General features: G+C 46.7%; 1 protein-coding gene and 1 long non-coding RNA gene across 3 annotated transcripts in view; one reads left to right on the top strand and one right to left on the bottom strand.

Moving 5' to 3' along the window:
- Positions 1-16,498, bottom strand: part of LOC147102867 (uncharacterized) — a 110,888-nt gene extending 94,390 nt beyond the window's left edge. Inside the window, exons 1-2 of the long non-coding RNA XR_015073144.1 lie at positions 16,388-16,498; positions 15,481-15,668 (exon numbers count right to left, since the gene is read on the bottom strand). This is a non-coding gene — a long non-coding RNA (uncharacterized LOC147102867). The remainder of the gene's footprint in view (positions 1-15,480; positions 15,669-16,387) is intronic.
- LOC147102866 (inward rectifier potassium channel 16-like) overlaps positions 1-19,338 on the top strand; it is a 168,009-nt gene that overhangs the window by 104,246 nt on the left and 44,425 nt on the right. The gene's annotated exons all lie outside the window — the stretch shown is intronic.

The raw sequence follows: 19,338 nt of genomic DNA, 5'->3' as shown, positions 1-19,338 counted from the left end.
CTTCCCATAAAAATCACAAGGCTTGACTTTTCTTGTAAACTTTACTGAAAGATTCTTATTGTGAAACTGAAATACAATACAGAAATGGAAGCACACATTAGTACACAAGCACATAACTGATATGCATACACAAACTTAGGTAAGCCTGAGCAACACAGTACATTTGGCATGTAACTTACCAAAACACGTGAAAACACAGCTTACTGTGAATATACATTTAGCAAACTGAAAGGCATTCTCTTACATTCACTTTAAATTAGCCCTGTACATAGTGCATCAAAATACAGCTACAAGTTAACCAGCTAGATGCAGAGAGTGCGCAATTCACGGCTAGCTGTGTAAGTTTGCTTACAGAGAAAGGTTACAAACTAAACATTTTCTGCAAAATATAGTGTACACTAATCATCTATAACATTCTCAAGTACTTACAGACAAATTGTGTCCAAGGCCGAAGCGTAACAAGAAAATAACTTCCAAGACCATGTGTCGAGCTGCAGGTCTTGTGATGGACAGCAATTTACTTTACAGCACTTACTTTACTGCGCTTTACTGCACTTGCTAGGTACCAAATATCCACTAGGTGGCGGCACACAATGGGAATTGACCCAAATTAATTAAACCCCTGAATTAACTTGAAAACCAACATAAGTTCCTAAAGGAAGGCAGCACACTCTGCGTGAAAGTTGCCCCTTCATATTGGCCTCAGACCATCTGGTGATGTTCAAAGAGGAATTTAGCTCCACAAGATATGTCCTGACAGCCCAGCACAGAGAACAGCACTGGTGCCACCCATGAGTAGGTCCATAAGTTATACCATAACCCAATCTATACTATTGTCCCAACCAAATAATGGGAGCTCCACTAATGGCAACTTGAGATGGAGAACCAAACTAAAGTGGGGGCAGGGGGTGGGGGCGGGGGCAGGGTCAGGATTGGTCCTCCTGGCTCCTGATGGCTGCTGCTGGCCACAATTGGCCTCACCCCTCCACCCCCCCCCCACTGTCCTCCAACAGCCCGGCACTTATAGAAACATAGAAGATAGGAGCAGGAGTAGGCCATTCAGGCCCTCGAGCCTGCTCCACCATTCAATGAGATCATGGCTGATCATCCAAATTCAGTACCCTGTCCCTGCTTTCTCCCCATATCCCTTGATCCCTTTAGCCTTAAGAAATATATCCAACTCCTTCTTGAATATATTTAATGAATTGGCCTCAACTGCCTTCTTTGGCAGAGAATGCCACAGGTTCACCACTCTCTGGGTGAAGAAATTCCTCCTCATCTCAGTCCTAAATGGCTTACCCCTTATCCTTAGACTGTGACCCCTGGTTCTGTACTCCCCGACCATCGGGAACATCCTTCCAGCATCTAGTCTGTCTAGTCCTGTTAGAATTTTATAAATTTCGATGAGATCCCCTCTCATTCTTCTAAACTCCAGCGAGTACAAGCCCAATCGACCCAATCAACCCAATCTTTTTATATGAAATATAAAAAAATAAAAATCAGTATTCCTTAAAACTTATCATGTGAAAGTTCTTGTTATAAATCTCATCATTATAAAGAAACTGCTCATGAAATAACACTGGACGGCCAGCTGGTGGCGCCGTTCAAGGAGTATAAATACTCGGGCGTGGGCCCAGCTTTATCAGGGACATTTTGTAAGACAAGGAGCTAGTGAAGTACAACTAGACCTCCATGTTCTGAAACAAGTTGATTAAAGCCTTGCTTTATACTCAAACCAAGTGCGTAGTGAGTTTTATTAGGTCAGTTCTATTAAAAATATCTATTCTTTTTCATTTTTTGAAAATACTTTCACTGGTGTTTACTTTAGTTCTGATGTTGCTGACTTTGAAGTTTTCTATTTTCTTCACAAACATTGAATGAGTTCAGCTTGTTCCTCGGGTGTTAGTTCAGTTAAAATAATTTTCAGGAGGTAACAATAATTTAAATCGGTAGAAGCAACATCTCGCAGAATAGCAACATTTTGAAAATATTAGCTCTTTGGAGGTGTGATTTTGTTTATTTGTAGCGAGTCCACTTGAGATTGGTGGTAAAGTGATACCCAGGGTTTAAAGGGACAATGAGTTAGGGTTAAAAAATATACGCTTCTGTGCCAAAAGCACAAAAGTGGAATTTTAACTCCTATTTACCAGAAACTGATTGAAACTACCCAGTGGAATTTAATTCAGGACCTCACAGCCATCAGACAAAGGACACTTTCCTCAAATCAAACTTAGTTGATCTCAAATAACAACAGAAAACGCTGGAAAAACTCAGCAGGCCAGGCAACATCCGTGGAGAGAGAAACAGAGTCAATGTTTCAGGTTGAAGACCCTTCGTCAGAACTGAGAAAAAAGCAGGAAATGAAACAGATTTAAAAGCAAGTTTGGGGGCTGGGAAATGGGGGAGGGGATGAAAGAACAAAAGGGAAGGTCTGTGAGAGGTGAAGAGACATTAAGAGATATTCAAGGCGAGATGAGATGGTAATAGGACAGGTAAAGAAATGTGAAATGCGCTGGCAGAATGAAAGACAGCTGCCATGTGGGAGAGAAAAAAAAGAAAAGGCACAAACCAAAAGTGTGGGTAAAAAATATATTAAAATATAATAGGGGCCGAGGTTATGATATGAAATTGTTGAACTCGATATTGAGTCCGGAAGGCTGTAAAGTGCCTAATCGGAAGATGAGTTGACCTCAAACTTGGGCCCCAACGATGTCAGCCAGTTTCCCCTTTTATGGATCTATTCCAATGTCTTGTAATTGTAGTTTTAACACTGGAAAGGACCACTGTTCTGCTGCTACAGCCCTAGATCTGCGACCCGGAGATGAGATTACATTCCCACGAGATGAGATTACATCCTTGGCTCAGCAGCATACAACTCTATTCCAATCTACGCCATTACTACTCCACTTTGTAAGGTCAATGATGTAGTTTGTTTTAATGTCAAGTACACAAGTGACACACGCGCACATGACCTCACCATATATCAGTGTATTTGATAATTTCCTCCAGCCTATGCTATATTTCCCAATTTTCTCCCCATCTCTCCTGAAGAAAGCAATTGATGTTTAGCTATGGCTCCATGGGCATCAGAGCTCCTTGGTTGTCTAAACTGAATGGAAGGTTTGAGCGGCTCAGCCGGCAGCAGCCAGAAAACAGGCCATGTACACAGTAGGAATATCATTCAGAACTGCTCCCGTTGCTACTATGGAAGCCTGGTGGTCCAAATTCCAAGAAGCAGATGTGGCCAGCTTCAATTTACTTGGACAATGTAGTCAACTATGATGGTGATTCCAATATCTCCTAGATGTCCAGTATTCTGTACTCACACAGGTCAGTGGGTCATGTGAAGATATAACTTCTCGCTGTGGCATTAAGTGGAAGCAACCAGTTGCTGCTGATCTCAGTGGTAGTTCAATGACATCCCACAGCCCCGCACAAGTGATAGTCAACCCAGCTTCTGAAAGCAAAGAGCCCACAGCAGAGGTCTATGACAATTATGCAGGCCAATCACTTATTGTCACAGATACAGGTAGCAAGCCTTCTTGGAATCTGACCATTTGACTATTCGCGCATCAGTTGGTGATGGTGCTTCCACTAGGGGAACACATAGCAGCAGAATATAAAAGCCAGAAGTTCACAGCACACAAGGGGAAAAAACACCTAAAAAACACACTTAACACATGCACCGAACCACAAACACCACCTGCATGGAAACTTGAAATAAAATTTACCATAATATATTTTTACATTCCGTCATTCTTTCAATGTGTAGTAAATAAAGCATCAGTTCGCCAAAAGTAAACCTAATGGGACATTAGTTTATAGTGGCCAACTACTGAATGCCTGGAAGAACCAAACAATGAGTCGCTCATGCACCTACTGTGACTGGCCTGCTGCTGTGCACCATCTTCCTTCTGCTCTCCATTGCTTGCAGCTGCTCCTCATCCAAGTTTATATTGAGGCCTTTGTCCACAGCAGTATTATTCAGTATACTGCGACCATTTTGCAGACTTTCTCTAGGGCATATTGTAACCCCATCTACCCAGACCAGTTCAACCACCTACACCCTAAATATCTGCTCAGTGAGTACCCTTGTTTGTCCATGTGCCTATTTATAGCTCTTCTCTTCTGGTACAGGGGTTCTGCTGAGCTGTCATCACCTAGTGTTGAAGCCTACATCATACATCTCTGAACAGCTAGCTTTCAGGAACTTTAGGCACTCTACAATTTGAAGAGTGGGGGGACATTGCTTTGTCCCAATCATGTGGAATTTATTTTCACAAACACCTCTATCAACCTTACTTGGTGCTTTTAGCTAGCCATCACTGATTGATGACACATAGGATAAGGGGTCGGCCATTTAAGACTGAGATGAGGAGCAATTTCTTCACTCAGCGGTTTGTGAATCTTTGGAATTCTCTGCCCCAAAGGGCTGTGGATGCTGAGTTTTTGAGTATATTTAAGGCAGAGATAGATAGATTTTGAACTCTAGGGGAATCAAGGGATATGGAAATCGGGCAGGAAAGTGGAGTTGAGGTAGAAGATCAGCCATGATCTTATTGAATGGCGGAGCAGGCTCGAGGGGTCATATGGCCTACTCCTGCTCCTAATTCTTATGTTCTTATGTTCTTATAACCACTGCTCTATTTAGATAGGTCAATGTGTGTCATTTGCAGGTATTTTATATATGAAGATAAGTTTGATACTCATATTACTGGTACAACAATCATGGTATTAGCACAGGGGGAGAGTTCCATTATTTATCATTAGCAAAAACGTGCCAATTTTACCATTACTACCCATGTGGAACATCCAGTGTATTTATCTGACAGATGGCAAATATATTGGTGTTAAACTTCTCACTGGGGTGCTGAAAAAATCTATAGAAGTATGTTGAAGAATTCTGCACTGACATACTAAACCAAAGCTGTAAAGTCTGTGGGTTATATAGCGAAGTAATACACAGACTACAAGAGTAACTTAAACAGGACTTTACTATTCGAAGGTCAGGGCGAATCTGCCCAATAAATCCTGACACAGCACTTATATACTGGTGTGGTCACCGTCGGTATTACAGTATACAGCAGCCAAGATAAAGTAGTGCCACACCTAAAATAGTTCTCTTAAAGGTGAACGGTTACATACAATAGTTCTCTTAAGGGTAGAACAGTTACATACACTACAATCCTCCTTTTTTAGCTTACAACATACTTATTCCCCATTAACCATATCATTAGAACATATACACAAATTATGTAAAACAGTTCACAGATTCAGTCTCTCTGGAGGTCTCCTGACTCTGTCCAGATAACGCCTCGGTGGTGTAGTAGTTTTCGGCGGGGTAGTAGGTTCTTCCGGCAAGGCCGATTCAGCTTGAAGGACAGGGTCAGGATCATCTGATTCCAGTATTACCAGATCGGAGGTAGGTGCTCTGGGTATCTCTGTTTCTACATTAGCCGTGTAAGGTTGTGGAGTAGGTTGGCTCTTTGTGGATGACCCTATGATCTGGTCAACATGGCGCCTTATTATGCTGTCACCAATGTCCACTGTATACAGCAGCGGCCCTAGCCTTTTTACAATAGTTCCAGGCTGCCATTTCTCGGTACGGTAGTCCCGGGCCAAAACTTGTTGACCTGTCTGAAAAGATCTAGTTGGCCTTTCATTCATGCCCTGGAATTGCCGGTTCTCTACGTCCCTTCTGACGTTTGGCTTAATCAAATCCAGCCGGCATCTTAGTCTTCTATTGAAAAACATCATGGCGGGAGTTTGATTTGTGACCGCATGTGTTGCATTCCTGTATGCCAACAAGAAGTTATCTACCTTATGTTGTAAGTTGATGTTCTCATTACCCATGGCCTTTATGGCCTTCTTGAAGGTCTGGACAAACCTTTCAGCTAAGCCATTGGTGGCGGGATGGTATGGGGCTGACGTGTAGTGCTTGACCCCATTGCTTTTTAAGAACTTCCTGAATTCTTCGGACACAAATTGTGGTCCATTATCAGAACAGACCTGTTCCGGCAGCCCATTCCTGGCAAACATGGTCCTTAATACTGTGATGGTTTTTTCCGTGGTGGTGGAGGACATCTTTATTACCTCCGGCCACTTGGAGTGTGCATCCACCGCTATTAGAAACATTGAGTCCATAAATGGACCAGCAAAGTCGATGTGTACCCTTTGCCAAGGAGATGAGGGCCACTCCCATGGATGCAGAGGAGCTTGTGGTGGCGCGTTTTGGACCTTCTGGCATCCTAGACAACTCTTGGTTATTTCCTCGATGTCTCCATCAATACCTGGCCACCACACAAACGCTCTTGCTAGGTTCTTCATTTTCACTCCACCCAGATGCCCCTCGTGAAGTTCCTTTAGCACCTTATGCTGAAGTTTGGGTGGAATCACCACTCTCGATCCACACATCAAGGTTCCTCGGCACACTGACAGCTGTTCTTCCCGTTGCGAAAATGCTGGCAGTGTTGGTTCGCCATGTGCTGGCCATCCCTCCACTGTTAGATCGTAGACCCGTGAGAGAGTCGGGTCATTTCTGGTTTCATTCTCGATCATCGAATTGGTTACTGGTAGACATTCTACTATGGATGAGTGGAACATCTCTACCGGGTCCATTGTAGCCGCCTCTTCTACTACCGGCAATGGTAGGCGCGATAACCCATCAGCATTTCCATGCTGTTTGGAGCTTTTGTATTCAATGTCATATTGGTGTGCCCCAAGTAACACGGACCACCTCTGTAACCTTTGCGCTGTCATAGTGGAAACGGCCTTGTTAGGGTTGAATATGGACACCAACGGCTGGTGGTCTGTCAGTAATGTGAACTTCTTGCCCTGCAGGTAATGATTGAATTTCTTTACTCCCCACACAAGGCTGAGGGCCTCCCTGTCTATCTGAGCGTAATTTCGCACCGCGGAGGTCAACGATCGGGATGCAAATGCGACTGGCCTTTCCGAGCCATTTGGTAACTTGTGTGAAAGTACTGCTCCAATTCCATAAGGGGAAGCATCACAAGCTAGACGAAGAGGTAACGTTGGGTTGAAATGAGCCAACACTTCCTCAGAGGTAATCAACGCCTTGCTTCTGCGAAAGGCCTTTTTACAGTCCTCGCTCCACTTCCATGGCACTTCTTTCCGTAACAGAGCATTCAGCAGATGTAGCACCGTGGATAAATTTGGCAGAAACTTGTGATAATAATTAATCAACCCCAGAAACGATCTCAACTGTGAAACGTTTTCCGGAGCGGGGGCCTTCACGACAGCTTCTATCTTGTCAGGCGACTTGTGCAGCCCCTCTTGGTCAATGACATGACCGCAGTACGAGATCCGTTTCTGGAAGAACTCACATTTCTGGCGATTAACTCGAAGGCCATATTCCTTCAACCTGGTGAGCACCAGTTTCAAATTTGTGAGGTGTTCCTCCTCGTCTTCTCCCGTAATCAGGATATCGTCCAAGTAACACTGCGTGCTTGGAATTCCCTGTAAGACCTGCTCCATGGCCCTCTGCCAAATTGCTGGAGCCGAAGCTACTCCAAAAACCAGTCTATTATAACGATACAAGCCTCTGTGCGTGTTGATTGTGAGATACTGGCGCGACTCTTCCTCGACTTCCATTTGTAAGTATGCCTGTGCCAGGTCTATCTTGGTGAAGTGTTGCCCGCCAGACAATGAAGCAAAGATATCCTCAATCCGCGGAAGCGGGTATTGTACCGTGTGAAGCACCGGATTAACTGTGATCTTGAAATCTCCGCAGATGCGGACCTTCCCCAGTCCCCCTGGCTTGTTACTTGATGCAGACTTCATGACGGGAACAATGGGCGTGGCCCACTCACTCCAGTCCACCTTAGACAGTACCCCTGAACGTTCAAGCTCTTCCAGTTCTGCCTCCACAGCAGGTCGTATCGCGTAAGGTACCGATCTGGCTTTGAAAAATTTTGGGCTTGCATGTTCTGCAATCTTGATTTTTGCTTTAATTCCTCTCAGTGTTCCCAGTCCTTGCTGGAATACCTCTTTAGCTTCGTCCAATATTCTGGACAACCGTTCAGGTTTGACCTCTTCCTTCCCGGAATCTACCGTCATTGTGTTTAGTGAATGCCAGTCTATCTTTATTTTCCTGATCCACTCCCATCCTAGAAGTGGTGGACCTCCCTCGGGCAGCACATACAAGTCCATCCTTTGGTGATCTTTGTCTTTGTATCTCACCTTGACTTCTATCTTTCCGATGGGGTATACTTTGTGCCCCGTGTATGTCTGCAATACTATCTCCGTATCCCGTAGGGGAATATGTTTGAATAACTTTTTGTAATCATGCTTATTCATGACCGTCAACGCCGATCCGGTGTCCACTTCCATCTTCACTTGGACTTTTGCAATCTGTAGTGTGATCCAGATAGTTTGTCGGTCAGCTTCTTTACTCACATTATGAATCCTCAGACTACCCAGTGCCTTGCTGTTGGAGTCTGAGTCCGAATTCTGTTCATCTGGACTCTTCCCAGTCACCTCATGTACCTTTCTGTACTTCTTCTGCGGTGACTTATTATTGTTGTTCTTCTTTCCTGACCGGCATACCTTAGCTATGTGGCCAAGCTTGCCACATTTCCTACATTCCTGGTTTTTAACCCAGCATTGGTTCTGGTCGTGTGTTGTCTTCCCACAATGAGAACATTTCGTTGTACCCGAAGTCATTTGATCCACACTGAGTACCGCTGTCTTCCGCTGCATTTCCGCCGTGCCTCTCGCTGCGGCTTCATGCGATGCTGCAATAAGGACAGCCTTATCAAGTGTAAGATCGTTCTCTTCGAGTAGTTGTTTTTGCGTTCCTTCCTTCGACAATCCACACACGAACTTGTCTCGCAATGCCTCTGTCAGATTTCCTCTAAACTGGCAGTATTTCGCTAGTCTACGCAGCTCGACCAAGTACTCCGCGTTGCTTTCCTCTTTTCGTTGCGTTCTCCCGTAAAATTTAGATCGTTCCGCTAACATCAGTGGTGCGGGGTTAAAATGATCCTTCAGGACAGCAACAATATTATCGAAAGACTGATCCGCCGGTTTAGCTGGTGATAGAAGATGCTTCAATAACCCGTATGTCCTCGCACCCATTGAGTTTAATAAGGTTAGAGCTTTTTCATAATTTGCTATCTTATTAGCCGTACAATATATCTCGATGCATTCTACATACGTGGGCCAGTCTTCCACCTCGGCATTGAAACCGTTGCTGTTACTATGCTTAGGCATCTTCACACTCTTCCTGAGAAACAACAACAATATTCTTTAACTTTTTTTTTTCCAGATGGCGGTTTCCCGCGCTTATCTTCTTTCCCCGCCCACTTTAAAAATGGCGGTTCCCGCTTCTGTCTTCTTCCCCGCCTACTGGCGGCTTCCCGCGTTTCTTCCCCTGGCGGGAGGGGTAAGCTTCCCTTGGGCGACGGCCGCTGGCTTTCGGGTTTGCAGCCTGCGCGTCGGCTTCAGCGCATTCCCTTCTCTCGGCAGGGCAGCCGGTGCTGGGTACAACCCGTTGGCGGCGAACAGTTTCAGCCGCTGGGCTGGATCTCGCTCAGCCTTTCTCGCTCGGGCTCTGTCTCTCCCGCTCGCTCGGGCTCCCAATCGCGCCTCCAGCCCTCTCGCAGTCCGGTGCTTCCCTCCCCGGCTGCGGCTACGTTCTCCGCGGTTTATTTATTTTATATCGTCCCGCGCCTTACGATCCGGTCGCAGCGCTTCGTGGCCTCAATCACTGTCTGGCCTTTTTCACCCCAATCGCGCCTCCCAGCTTCTCGCAGTCCGGTGCTTTCCTCCCCGGCTGCGGCTGAGTTCTCCGTGGCTTATTTATTTTTATATCTTCCCGCGCCTTACGATCCCGGTCGCAGCGCCTCGTGGTCGCGGTAGTTGTCCGGCCTTTTTCGCCGTCGCGGTCTAGCCGTCTCACGACGCTCCCCAGCCTGCTTGTACCGCGGCTTCTGCTCCACGCTGCCCCAGTCTCAGCGCCTCTGGGCCCGACTTCTGTCCGGCTCCTTTCCCCCTCGACCGTGGTCGAGTGCACCGCCCTTATCCTCCGTTTATTTGTTTCTATTTTCCCTTTACTCACAGTCACCGTGGCCGACTTGCTTCTCGTGTTGATCGGCACACTCACCACCGTGGCAGAAAGGACAATCCGTGCCTGTTGCTGATGGAAGACTTCGTGTTTGAAATCTTCCTCCTTTCTTGGTCTGCAGACTCGAGTTTTCTCTCAGCAAAACGACGAAGGCGGGTGCCTCTTCTCGACGCTCGTTTACTTCTTCAGAAGTATTGTTGCCGCAGGGTAAGATCGAACTCGTCGCCACTGTAAAGTCTGTGGGTTATATAGCGAAGTAATACACAGACTACAAGAGTAACTTAAACAGGACTTTACTATTCGAAGGTCAGGGCGAATCTGCCCAATAAATCCTGACACAGCACTTATATACTGGTGTGGTCACCGTCGGTATTACAGTATACAGCAGCCAAGATAAAGTAGTGCCACACCTAAAATAGTTCTCTTAAAGGTGGACGGTTACATACAATAGTTCTCTTAAGGGTAGAACAGTTACATACACTACAAAAGCAGTACCCCTTCAGGATACTCCAGACACTGGGAAATTATTGAACATTTCCCTTCTAATTAAGTACAATTTATTGCGGTGTGCTTAGAAGTATTGCTAAAGTACATTAGCAGAAGGTTTATTCCTTGGCCAGAAGTGTCAGGTGTGGTTGTCTCTTTAACATACGTTAAAAGAAAGAAAGACTTGCATTTATATAGCATCTTTCATGACCACCGGACGTCTCAAAGCGCTTTACAGCCAATGAAGTACTTTTGGAGTGCAGTCACTGTTATGTTGTTAAAATATCATTAAATACTTTGATGGAAAAAATGTTTGCTGCATAAGACTACTGTGAAGAAATTTATCATATGGTATTTGTGGTGGGGGGGGGCGGAGGGCGGGCTTGTAGTACCAATAGAAGCTTAAGGGCTTCACTGCATTAACTGCAGCTATGTTAACAACACAAGTGACTGAACATGTAGAATTTGAGCAACGCAATGATCAAATTCCAAATACTTAAGAAATGTTGTTTAACTGTGCCAGCAAATTTATTTTAGATCTGCCTTTTTTTTCCCCAGGAACTGCTCATTGAAGTAAATGCTGTTATTTTCACTAGCAGTCAACATTACTGTAGGCAAATGAAAGTTTAGTGCAGCTGCATAGTGTGAGGGGTGTGGTGTCCTGATACCATCTCTTACACTCCATATATACACTTAGACTTCCCTCAGTAACACTCTTTTTTTTTAGAGAGACCACAGATTGTATCGTCCTGCACTCAGTGGAAGGATTGCGTTAAAAGTAAGAGGAAGTCGAGGCTGGCAGGAAATGTCTGGCTTTGGTGAAACGTAAAAATCATAGAAACTTCCATCAACCTGCCGAGTGTATGAGAGAGAAGCTTCTGGAACTGTCAGCCTATTGTTAGCCAGAAAAAAAGTGTTGACATTGAGAGGGATAAAGCTTAACAGATGTTAATTAAAATGCAATGTATCTCTTTTAACTGGATTACAGAGATGCTCAAAAAGCAGATGAGTTGAGTCTACAGAATATCGTCCTGATAAACCCAGGTTGGACGCCGTGCCCACAGTGCTTTTGAAAGCGGCAGTGGTGTGATCAGGTCCACTTGTGGACCCATTTAAAACCGCACTGCTGCATTTGAAAGTGCTAACTGGACTGGGGTGTTGTGAGCGGAAAGAACGTTACAGCGCTGACTACATTCAAAAAAAATCTGTAGATTAAAAACGAAACAAATTTTTAAAAAGGGCTTTTCCGTTGCGGAAAAGAAAAGATGCAGCATTTGCAGTATCTCCTTGAGGAGTGCCATTCTGGAAAAGATGGGACTTTGGCTGTCCCCGGCCTACAGCTGGGTCCCGTGCCCCGACAGCATGTGCTTCAGCTACACTGTGATACGCTTGGTTTTATGTTTCTCGTAGTATTGACCTGACACGGTGGTCAGCAGGATATGCCCAAATTGAAGAGCAAACACGCTTTAAATAAAAAATTATACATTTCATTCCAAATGATTTGTTCTACCTTGCTCAGGAATTGTGGAGAAGTGTGAATATCTTCCCTCTAACTCTTAAAACTGTGTGATTTCTTTAAACTGAATGGTGAGGTGACCAAATTGCTATTTTTGGTCGTTCTCCCAATGCTTGGAACGTTTAAGGGGAGGTTTTACAAATGTGAACCTCTAGCATGGAGCCTAGCGTCAGACTGGGAATTTGGACACACAGCTCCGGTAAAGTAGACAGAAAATCTTTCTGGGCCCACTGTGTTCCGATCCCCTATTCACCGGGAGAGTGCATTTGTAAAATCTATCCTAATATGGACTTTATTTACAGGATAAAACAGGGAAGTCTAAAAGCTTCCTTATATTGGTGCATGTCTGAAGAGAACAGACAGACACAACACAGCACTGATAATATGAACTTAAACCCACATCATATCGACATACTGTATTTCACACTCAGGCCCACAGCCTTTCTTAAAGTTAAATGTAATGCCAAGTACTGGTTCTAAGTTCTAAAACTTCATTTTTTTTACAGAGCTCCTGCTTCAGCTATTTGAGGCAGCCCTGAGTGGAACTATGTATTGGGATGATGTTGTATGAGAGGATTTGCTTGGAGCATGCTCACTCTAGTGCAGGGAAGGAGCAGAGATCATGGTCTCTTGAGTGCTCCGGCCACAGGCTCAAGAGGGCCAATCCACGCGATTTTAACTTGATTGACCTTGTTGAACCCGCCCAGCGGGCTCAGCAGGCCAATTAAGGGCCACCCGGCAACAGGTGACGTCACAGACTGAAATTTCATCTGTCAAGAGGTTTTGACAGATGAAATATCAGTGTTTGAAAGCTCTTTGAAGCTGTCAAACACTGACAGTCTTACTTCTAACATGAGTCCTTCTCCACAGACTCAGTTAGAAATCGCTCCTGCACAGAAAGCTGAAGGCTGTCACTTTTGACAGTTCGCAGCCATTCTGCTTTCTGTGCCGATGAGATGAGGGACTCCCGAGACCTAAAGGAAGGAAGGCTGTAAAGGTAAGAAACGGTAATTTAAACTTCTTTAAACACTTTAGACACACCAAACACACTTACCTTTGCACTCATGTACACATCACTCACCTGAACACCGACATCTCGAACCCTCCAAGTCCTTCAACCCGACGGCCCGCCTCCTCTAACTTGGCGTGGTTTGGAGCCGTCGGGAATCCCACACTTCAACATTAAAAATAGGGATTAGGCTAAAAACTGCCTGTTAACTACCTGTTAACAGGCAGTTAACTGGCACTAATCCCCTTCCTGCCTTGGGGAGGCGGGTCCCAGTGCGGGGCAGGTACCTGCCTTCTTTGAAACTGGCATGGAGGCAGGTTGGGGGCGGGATGGTGTCGGGACCCCCGATTTGGGGATTTTAACCCCCCCCACACCTCCAATCCCGCCTACACGGCCCAATGAAAAGCCTGCCCGTTGACTCTGTTTCTCTCTCCACAGATGCTGCCTGACCTGCTGAGTATTTCCAGCATTTTCTGTTTTTATTTGGGATGCAGCACTGTTCACTTTTCCTGTCTTGCTGCACACCAAGAGAAAATAAGGAAATGTTATTTGGGAGGCGGATTATTCCAGTTCCATTAACAACAAACAAAAGGGCCCTGTTTAAAAAGGACTATCTAATCAAACTATTAGTCTGATACGTCTTTGATTCTCTCTTTGTGGGACTGTAGCGTTTGGCAGCTGCCCCTCGTGGCATTATTGAAGTCAGGAGCTCTCTGTGCAGAAAATCACGGGCATGGGTTTGCGTCCCATTATTCCACGGTGCACCATGTTTAACGATTCTGGAGATTGCATCTCGAGGAAGAAATTGGATGAAATCGTGGCCCCTGACAAAAAGTCACTGGGTAACATTGTTTTAGAGTGTGATGGTGGACCAATATTGCTTGATTTTTCAGCTACTTCTGACTGATGCCAGCCCACAATGGATTTCTGAAGAGCCTTGTAGACACTGAGCTCAGTGGAATTGGAGCGGGCACAAGATCAGGGGATCCTTTTGTCCTCAGTCACTCCTTCGCCTCCGCTCTGCTTCACACTCCTGCGCAAAGCTTTCAGTTATTTTGACACTGACCATCCAAACTTACCAAGAACCAGATGCGTACCTACCGCTAACCCCTCTGCACAACACATCACGCATAACACCAGATGTTGGCCTGGATGGAAGAATCTTGGCTAGACACAAAGAAGAACATTTACCCCTCTGCTCCTACATTCATGGCAGGAAATTAAGAAAAATCTTACTGCCTCTCCATACTGTTTTTTTTCTTTTTCCGATGCTAAATTTATTTTCCAGTTTACCCCATGAATTAAAATAAGTCAAATTCAGACCAATTCATATTCAGCCCTACAACCCTCTGAGATCTCTGCGCTCCTCGAATTCTGGCCTCTTGCGCATCCCCGATTTCCTTCTCTCCAACATTGACGGCCGTGCCTTCAGATGCCGAGGCCCTAAGCTCTGGAATTCCCTCCCTAAACATCTCCACCTCTCTACTTCTCTCTCCTCCTTTAAGACGTTCCTTAAAACCTACCTCTTTGACCAAACTTTTGGTCACCTGTCCTAATATCTCTTTAAGTGGCGCGGTGTCAAATTTTGTTTACTAATCGCTCCTGTGAAGCGCTTTGGGACGTTTTTACTGTGTTAAAGGCGCTATATAAATGCAAGTTTTTGGAGGCTTGCTGCACAACTTTACAGGTTGGGGCACTAATTCACTGATGAGGCTCAGCTGAAACGCAGGTCCCGGTCATGTGAGTGGTGTTACCTAAGGTGAGAACTAAACTTGAATCCATGAAGGGAAAAGAAATTGCCTGCCACATTGTACACACCTTCCTGCTCAATGATGCAACAATGTTGACAGAGATTGAGGAGGTACAGGATCTACAAACAGATGCGAGGGCTCCCAGAGGACACAGAGGATGGGAAAAAACACGTACAATATCATAATGACTGGAAGACTAGGAAACAGGTGGCACTGACGAATGAGTACATCAAACTCCTTCATTTTGTGTGTCAGTTTAATCATTTTTATTTGGATTCAATTTAAAGTGTCAATTTCGGTTTTAGCTTTCAAAATAATGTTCCACTTTTCCACCTGATTAAACCAACGCAGCTCAACCGGACAGCGTGTAAAATGTATCTGATAATAAGTGTCATCTTATGATGTTCACAGGGTGATTCAGCTCAGTATTCTGGGAAGGCCTGCTGTTGAGTCATGGAGTGTTTTGGGAGCTTTGGCCTTTGACATCCAGCATTGTGGTTTAATTTAGAATCTGTTAGTGTTTGCAAGCACATCATCGGTGGTGCAAAAACCGACCATTTAGAAACAGATGACTACTCACTGATCACGTTTCTTTTGATTGTGGGATACAGGAAAGCAGTTTATAACTCACATCACAAGAGGGCAAAGGAAATTGGAAGATGACCGAGAGTCTCCGAATGACACCGCTGATGGCTGCTCCAAAACTTGCAGGTTCTGCTGCTTTCCACCCAGTAGTGCTCACGTTAATCGGTCCTGATGGTAAGATTAGCTTACACTGGAGTAGCTGACCCAGCAGCTAATCGGTCACTCCCTTCTCACCTAAATAACAACAGAAAATGCTGGAAAAACTCAGCAGGCCAGGCAACATCCGTGGAGAGAAATTAAAAGTCGACGTTTCGGGTGAACCCTTTTTCAAAACTGGAAAGGAAATAAAATAGATCGAAGGCAGGGCTGCGATAGAAGAAAAGAGACGTAAAGAGACATTAAGAGGTATTCAAAACCAGACGAGATGGTAATAGGACAGAGGAGACAAAGACAGCTCAGATTAGGTGTGAAGTGTACTGGCAGGATGAGAAACAGCTGCCATGTGGGAGAGAGAAAAAAAAGGAAAAGGGGGGGAACTGTGGACCCGGACAGCTTTGAGATAGAGTGCGCCGGTGTTGCTGAAAAGAGAGGTCCCTTCTCCCTTCTCACCTGCCTGCCACCCCAACTGTCATCCCAGCCACAGGCTCAAGTGAGCCGGCAATACATTTTTTAAAAAGCTCTTCCCCCATCATAAAGCACGGGGGCCTCCAGCTGGAGAGGTGAGTGCTAATGGCAGTACACACTCACCATCAGCCCGGCAGGAGGCTCCTGCCAGCAGCCTCGGCTACGCTGGTCTCAGCCTGGCTGCCAGTTTTACAATCCAGTACAGATGCTGCGTGCCTAACTGCACTCCTGCGACTTCACACCCAAAAGCACATCGCTCTGCTGCAGTGCACAGACACGAACTCTGAAGACAGCCTGGTATTCCTGCCCCTGTCCATCAATACCCTCACCTTTTCTGATGGCGGGAGGAGAGCTAAATTTATGTCCGGCAGTTGGTAAAATGCGCTGCAGAAGAGGCATCATGTCTTATCAATAAACTTTAATGTCATTTAAATACTGACTACACTTGAGCTCCGGAGCAGTAAACCATTGACCTGAGATTGATCCTCTTAAAGGCTTAATCTGAAAGCTGACAGGTTTATGACAGACACATGATCATTTCGATACCAACGGGAAATCAGATCACATTTTAATCTCCAAACTACACTTAATATTTATACAGGTAGACTATCCTTTATCCAAACTTCCGAAAACCGAAAACCTCTAAAAACCGAAAGTTTTTTCATTCAGCGTAAGTCGTGCGCACGACATGACCAGAGTGGCACACGACTTACGCTGAGCAGGGCAGAGGGTCACAGAGTTCCCTCCTGGGTAGGAGATTGCAGGCCGAGCCGGGCAGTGTGAAGGAGGTACCGGGAGAGTGAACCCAACAATACAGCGGCCCGTCCGATAGCTGCAGCGGCCCGTCCGATATTCTTTTCTCCAGCCCCCACCCGACCTGACCCGACCCCCGACCCGTCCGATATTCTTTTCCCCCCCGCCGACCCCGACCCCCCGCCGACCCCCGACCCCGACCCCCCGCCGATCCCCACCCCCGACCCCCCGCCAACCCCCCCGCCGACCCTGACCCCCCGCCGACCCCCACTCCCGACCCCCCCGCCGACCCCGACCCCCGACAAATTTCCCAATACCTTCTGAAATCCGAAAAATTCCGAAATCCGAAACTCAGCTGGTCCCAAGGTTTTCGGATAAAGGATAGTCTACCTGTACTATTATATCCTCTAATTGAAGGTAGACACTTAGTCCTCCATTTTGCACAGGCTATAACCTATGCTTTGTAACATCATCAGCTAAGGCCTCTGTTCCATTGATTGCCATAAAGAATTTCCCACACTTCCACAGCTGTAGCAATCAAAATTAAAGGGCAGATTTATTGCTTTCGCGCTTGGGCAGGAAGGATCCTGCTGGGCAGACGAAAATTGGGCGAGGAAGATTGCATGACTGAAATGGAGCCTGCCCATTCAGTTTACTCCAGGCACTTTGCCAAGGTGATTAGTTACACCCAAAGGACTGGAAGAGGAAAACCTGCCATCAAAACTCTGTTACAGGAGCACCGGATTTTTCTCTCACTCCGATTTTTCAATTTGCGGCAATTACATGACGCTTTGCCCAAGACAAAACGAAACTTCTTCGTCAAAGCATTCTCACCTCCTGTACCATGCTCTGGTATAGGGGTCTGTACCGTGCTCTGGTATAGGGGCCTGTATCGTGCTCTGTTATAGGGGCCTGTACCGTGCTCTGGTATAGGGGCCTGTATCGTGCTCTGTTATAGGGGTCTGTACCGTGCTCTGGTATAGTGGCCTGTACCGTGCTCTGGTATAGGGGCCTGTACCGTGCTCTGGTATAGGGGCCTGTACCGTGCTCTGGTATAGGAGCCTGTACCGTGCTCTGGTATAGGGGCCTGTACTGTGCTACGGTATAGGGGCCTGTACTGTGCTCTGGTATAGGGGCCTGTACTGTGCTCTGGTATAGGGGCCTGTACTGTGTTCTGGTGTAGGGGCCTGTACTGTGCTCTGGTATAGGGGCCTGTACTTTGCTCTGGTATAGGGGCCTGTACTGTGCTCTGGTATAGGAGCTTGTACCGTGCTCTGGTATAGGGGCCTGTACCGTGCTCTGGTATGGGGTCTGTACTGTGCTCTGGTATAGGGGCCTGTACCGTGCTCTGGTATGGGGTCTGTACCATGCTCTGGTATGGGGTCTGTACCGTGCTCTGGTATAGGGGCCTGTACCGTGCTCTGGTATGGGGGCCTGTACTGTGCTCTGGTATAGGGGCCTGTACCGTGCTCTGGTATAGGGGCCAGTACTGTGCTCTGGTATAGGGGCCTGTACCGTGCTCTGGTATAGGGGCCTGTACCTTGCTCTGGTATAGGGGCCTGTACCGTGCTCTGGTATAGGGGCCTGTACTGTGCTCTGGTATAGGGGCCTGTACCGTGTTCCGGTATAGGGGCCTGTACCGTGCTCTGGTATACGGGCCTGTACCGTGCTCTGGTATACGGGCCTGTACCGTGCTCTGGTATAGGGGCCTGTACCGTGCTCTGGTATAGGGGCCTGTACCGTGCTCTGGTATACGGGCCTGTACCATGCTCTGGTATAGGGGCCTGTACTGTGTTCTGGTATAGGGGTCTGTACCGTGCTCTGGTATAGGGATCTGCACTGTGCTCTGGTATAGGGGCCTGTACTGTGCTCTGGTATAGGGGCCTGTACCGTGCTCTGGTATAGGGGCCTGTACCGTGCTCTGGTATAAGGGCCTGTAGTGTGCTCTGGTATAGGGGCCTGTACCGTGCTCTGGTATAGGGGCCTGTACCGTGCTCTGGTATAGGGGCCTGTAGTGTGCTCTGGTATAGGGGCCTGTACCGTGCTCTGGTATAGGGGCCTGTACCGTGCTCTGGTATAGGGGCCTGTACCGTGCTCTGGTATGGGGCCTGTACCGTGCTCTGGTATAGGGGCCTGTACCGTGCTCTGGTATAGGGGCCTTGACAGTGCTCTGGTATAGGGGCCTGTACTGTGTTCTGGTATAGGGGAACTGTACCGTGCTCTGGTATACGGGCCTGTACCGTGCTCTGGTATAGGGGCCTGTACTCTGCTCTGGTATAGGGGCCTGTAGTGTGCTCTGGTATCGGGGCCTGTACTGTGCTCTGGTATAGGGGTCTGTACTGTGCTCTGGTATAGGGGCCTGTACCGTGCTCTGGTATAGGGGCCTGTACTGTGCTCTGGTATAGGGGTCTGTACTGTGCTATGGTATAGGGGCCTGTACCGTGCTCTGGTATAGGGGCCTGTACCGTGCTCTGGTATAGGGGCCTGTACCGTGCTCTGGTATAGGAGTCTGTACCGTGCTCTGGTA

The sequence above is a fragment of the Somniosus microcephalus genome, chromosome 21 (genome assembly GCF_052327205.1).
Source record: "Somniosus microcephalus isolate GS21.2 chromosome 21, FLI_Smic_1.0, whole genome shotgun sequence".
Taxonomy (NCBI): domain Eukaryota; kingdom Metazoa; phylum Chordata; class Chondrichthyes; order Squaliformes; family Somniosidae; genus Somniosus; species Somniosus microcephalus.
The sequence above is the reverse complement of the archived record's forward strand: the minus strand, read 5'-3'. Positions and strand labels throughout refer to the sequence as shown.